Source organism: Elephantulus edwardii, unplaced genomic scaffold (genome assembly GCF_000299155.1).
Source record: "Elephantulus edwardii isolate Elephantulus edwardi_28Jun2011 unplaced genomic scaffold, EleEdw1.0 scaffold00057, whole genome shotgun sequence".
NCBI classification, from domain to species: domain Eukaryota; kingdom Metazoa; phylum Chordata; class Mammalia; order Macroscelidea; family Macroscelididae; genus Elephantulus; species Elephantulus edwardii.
In genome coordinates this window covers 14,255,656-14,260,526 of record NW_006399807.1, presented here as the reverse complement: position 1 = coordinate 14,260,526, position 4,871 = coordinate 14,255,656, and the positions used below count along the sequence as shown (strand labels likewise).

Below are 4,871 nucleotides of genomic sequence, written 5' to 3'. Positions count from 1 at the left end.
GGGTTGCAGACTGGGCATGATTTTAAATGAATATTAAAAATTTAAATATATCTGGACCTGAACCACCGTGCCATCACAGCTGCCTTGGATCTATTCTAGTCGATTAGCTAGGTAGCACTGCTACCTGGAGCCTACTCCCCACCACCACTGCACCTCCACCTGGAGGCTTTGGCCCCTCCACCAGGTAGCTCTGTCCCTGCATCTGGATCACTGAACCTGCTGTCAGGAGGACCTGGCCCCACCACTTGTATGCCCATGTCAATGAGCACCACCTCAAAGACCTAACTTCACCATCTGGGTGTCCATGCTGATGCCTGGACACCCTATATCTGCCAGCTGGAGGACCTGACAATGAGGCTCCACGCCTAGAATGTTCCCACATACTGACTGAAAGCCCAGCCCTCACTATCTAGAGGACCTGGCCCTGACACCTGGATACACCACCACCTAAAAGACAACCTGCTGCCACTCCCCTGAACTTCATAGGGGTCATCAATATCAGAGGTGAAGCCCTTTCCTCCCCTCTTCCAGAACATAAGCTGGCTTTAGCCCTGGGCACCTTGGACCTGCCTAGCTGTACCAGATGCCAGACAGAAAAGTCTGCTGATTCAAAGGTCATATCTCTCCTTAACTGAAGCAAGTCTTCCCTTGAGTCAAAAGTTTAGAGAGAAACTCGGGCAAGGTAGCTGTCCCCACCCTCCTCTGGAGCATTAGCTTCTGAGCCAAGGTTTTCAGACCAAGAACCTGCTAAGGCTCAGGCATGAAAAACTCAATCATAGCAATGTCATAGAAGCAGCAGACTATCTCACACCCTACAAACCCAAAACAAGATGTCACTCCAAAAATAACATAGTATCAATAGATTTCCTGAAGCCAGAAAGTCTGATGGAACTTTCTGACACAGAATTCAAAAGAACAATGATTATTTTCAATGGGTGAAAGACAAACTCGAAAAATTACAGGATTTGGCAAGCAAAAACCAAAAGGAAGTTAAATAAAATAAAGACAATGCAGATAAAAGCAAATGAGGCATTAGAGACTCAGGAAAAAACAAGAAACCACAATCCAGAATATGAGGGCCAATGTTTAAGATACTGTCAACATGTTGGAGGGACATATGAACATATTTGAAGAGACAGAACACAGAACCTGAAAAATAGCAGATAGAATTGTCACCACTAATCTGCTAGAACAAAAAGTAGAATCAAAAAGAAAGGAAAAAGAAGAAAGCCCAAGGATTATGTGGGACACCATTGAGAGGAATAACATGTGCATAATCAGAATACTGGAACAGGAACAAGTAAGTAAAGGCACTGAGAAAGTGGTGGAAGTATTACTAGAAAAATCTTTCCAGCCATAATGAAGAAGATTAAGTGCTAATTTCTCAGCAGAAACTATGCAAACAAGAAGACAGTGGAGTGACATATATCGAACACTCAAAGAATACAACTATCAACCAAGAATACTGTACCCAGAAAAGCTGTCCATCAAAGAAGGAAAGATCAAGATATTCTCAGAAAAGCAGAATCTAAAGGAGTTTGTAAAAACAATAGCAGCAATTCAGTAAACACTCCTTTTAACAGCAGAGGTGCCACAGAAAGCAGGATGGACCAAAATAATAGCAACAACACCAAAAAGAACTCAACAAAATGATAGCAATAAAACCTTTTATCTCAATAACTATGCTGTATGTGAATGCTTTAAATGCATCACTGAAGAGAAAAAGAGTAACAGAATAGATAAAAAACCGAAACTCATCAATATGGTGTCTATAAGAGAATACCTGAAAGGGAAGATAAAGAAATACTAAAAATAAAAGGGTGGGGAAAAATATCCCAAGCAAATAGCAACCAGGAAGAAAAAAAGCATGAGTGGCAACATTAATCTCTGATAAAATAGATTTCAATGCAAAAAACCATCACAAAGGACAAGGAAGCGCTATGTAATACTTAATGGGTCAATAGAGCAAGAGGGACATAACAATAATAAATATCTATGCATCAAATGATAGAGCTGAAAAATATACAAAACAAACATCAACAGAACTGAAAAAAGAAATAGACAATACCACCATACTAATAGGAGACTTCAATAAATCACTCTCAAGAAAAGAAAGAAACTCAACAAAGATATGAAGAATTAAATTACTTAATAAACCAATTGGATGTCATAGATATATACAGGCTAATGCATCTCAAAAGAGCAGAGTATACCTTCTCTAATGTGCATGTAATATTCTCCAGAATAGATCACATTTTAGGTCACAAGGCAACTATCAAGAAATTAAAAAAACATAGAAATAACATGAAGCATGTTCTCAGATCACAGTACTACAAAATTGGAAATTAATAAAAAGAGAATAAAGGAGAAACAAAAACTGTACATTTGGAAATTGTAAACGCCTTGCTTGAACATGATTGGGTCATAGAAGAAATAATAATATGAAAATAAAAAGTTTTTTTGAAATAAATTACAATGAAAACACAACTTAGCAATAAGCAAAGCACTCCTTAAAGAGAGAACCAAGGTCGGAGGCATGTCACTGCCTGATCTCAAATCCTACTACACAGTCATGGTGGTCAAAACAGTGTGGTACTGCTACAGTGACAGACATATAGATCCATAGAATAGAATTAAGAAGCTAGAAATCAGCTCATCTACCCATGATCAACTGAATTTTTTTTTTATCATTCTAAAAATATGTTCTTTATTTTGGTGTAAAAAAAAATAAATCCTTCAACTGGTAGAGTATCACTTGTTTTCATATTATTGTACGTCTGCTACAGAATAGAAACACCTGCTACCAACTCCAAAAGCAGCATATACTTTTGAAAAGTCATGGCTATTTGAACTTAATGAGGGAGGGAATCATTATTCTCTCTCTCCTGATTTTCTATATAATTTCATAAATCACCAATGGGAAAGCTGGTGGTTGGGACATCATAGCTAAGACCAGGAAAGCTCTACTTCGTGTTCCTCATGAGGCAGCAGTAGGCCAAATTTGAGTTATAATAATATAGTTCCTTTTGATTATAGTTCCAAAAGAAGTCATCAGATTCTTGGAAAGAAGCTAGGAGGCAGACTGGATTTGCATAGGTGGCAACCATTCCTAGTCGTCCAGTTGATAAGCTACTGTGAAAATGGCCATGTCTGTGCTGTCGGTGTGTTTAGTCAACTCATCAAGTTACCATTTCCAGATCTTCACGCAGCACATCTGAACAGATGTTTTGCTGGAGAGTATAACCTCAACTGCAACTATGGCTGTCTTGTCCATCAGTCCTTACCAGCTGTAGCAGCCACGGCTCCATAAAACTTCGCTACAAAATCTGGCTCAGTTATTTCCAGTTGCCTGACAAATTCATTGCGCTCCTCCTCAGCCCAGCCTCGAAACCACTGATCCAAAAGCTGGCATTCAAAGATAGAAGGTTGTCAGTTTGCTCCAGAGACACTAAGCTGCTCCAGACCATGCAGGAGTGGCTGTAATTTCCCTGGCACTGCCTTAGCTACCAGGTCCTGTAGAAAATGTTCACACTGGAGACCAGACCAACTTGCAAACCAGTGCAGAACACACTTCATCTCCTGAGATGTGATGTAAGACATTGGAGGAGGGGAAGAGTTAATAATATCATCTAGCACTGACGGTAAGGGAGAAGGGAAGGGCAGTGGCATTGATGGTGATGATTCCAGAGACATTCTCTCAGTGAGCAGCTCAGCACATCATGCACCACACCACCAGGGAGCCTTTTCTTTCCTCCCCTGTCCTCAGAAAAGGTACCGAGGCCGTCAGTGCTTAGATGCCAACTGCAGCCGCACTCGCCATATTTCCTGAAAATCCCAAGCCTGATCAACTGATTTCTGAGGTGAAATCAATTAAGAGGGAAATGAAAGCCTCTTTAACAAATCGTTTGGCAAAATTGGAAATCTATAGAAAACTCAAGCAAGACCCTCACGTCACACTGTACATGAAAGTTCAAAGTGAATCAAGGATCTAGGAGTAAAATCAAGGACTATAAATTCCCTTAGAAAAAAACTTAGAAGAACTCTAGAATCCTAATCCATAACATGAACATCCTCCCAAGCATCCTGAAAAACCTACTACCAGGAGAAATAAAATAGATGAATGGGACCTTCTAAGAATCCAATCCCTATGCACATCAAAAAACTTCTTCAACAGGGTAAAAAGGAAAACCACAGAATGAGAAAAAAATATTTGTTAATGACATGTCTGATAAGGGACTTATATCTTGTTGTTGTTGTTGTTGTTGTTGTTATGTGCCGTCGAGTCACTTGCCACTCATAGCGACCCTATGTACAACAGCCCTAAACTCTGCTGTGTCCTGTGCCAATTGCACTGTCCCTGACACTTCCATCCCAATTATTCCAGTCACTGAATCAATCCACCTCATAGAGGGCCTTCCCCTCCTGCCCTTTCCCTCCACCCTCCCAAGCATGATGTCCTTGTCCAAGGACCGGTCGCTCTTTACAACATGTCCAAAGTATGTTAGACGGAGCCTCAGACTCCTTGCCTCCAAGGAGCCACCCGGTTTAATCCTTTCCAGGATGAATCTGTCTTCCTAGCAGTCCATGGCACTCTCTATATCTCTATACTCTTCTCCAGCACCACAGCTCAAAGGCATGAGTTCTCCTTCTATCCTCCTTGGTCATTGTCCAACTCTCTGATGCATAACAGGTGATTGCCTGTATCAGATGCACCTTAGTCTCCAGAGAGACACCATTGCTCTTCAATACTTTGGAGAAGTCCCTAACATCAGACTTTCCCATGGCAATACGCCTTTTAATTTCCTGGCTACTGGTGCCAAGAGTGTTGACTGTGGAGCCAAGCAAACTAAAGCTGTGAACAATCTCAATCT

The 4,871-nt window shown here is 40.8% G+C and overlaps 1 pseudogene; it reads right to left on the bottom strand.

The window, feature by feature from the left end:
* Positions 1-3,273: 3,273 nt before the first annotated feature.
* Positions 3,274-3,693, bottom strand: LOC102867829 (annotated as a pseudogene).
* Positions 3,694-4,871: the final 1,178 nt, after the last annotated feature.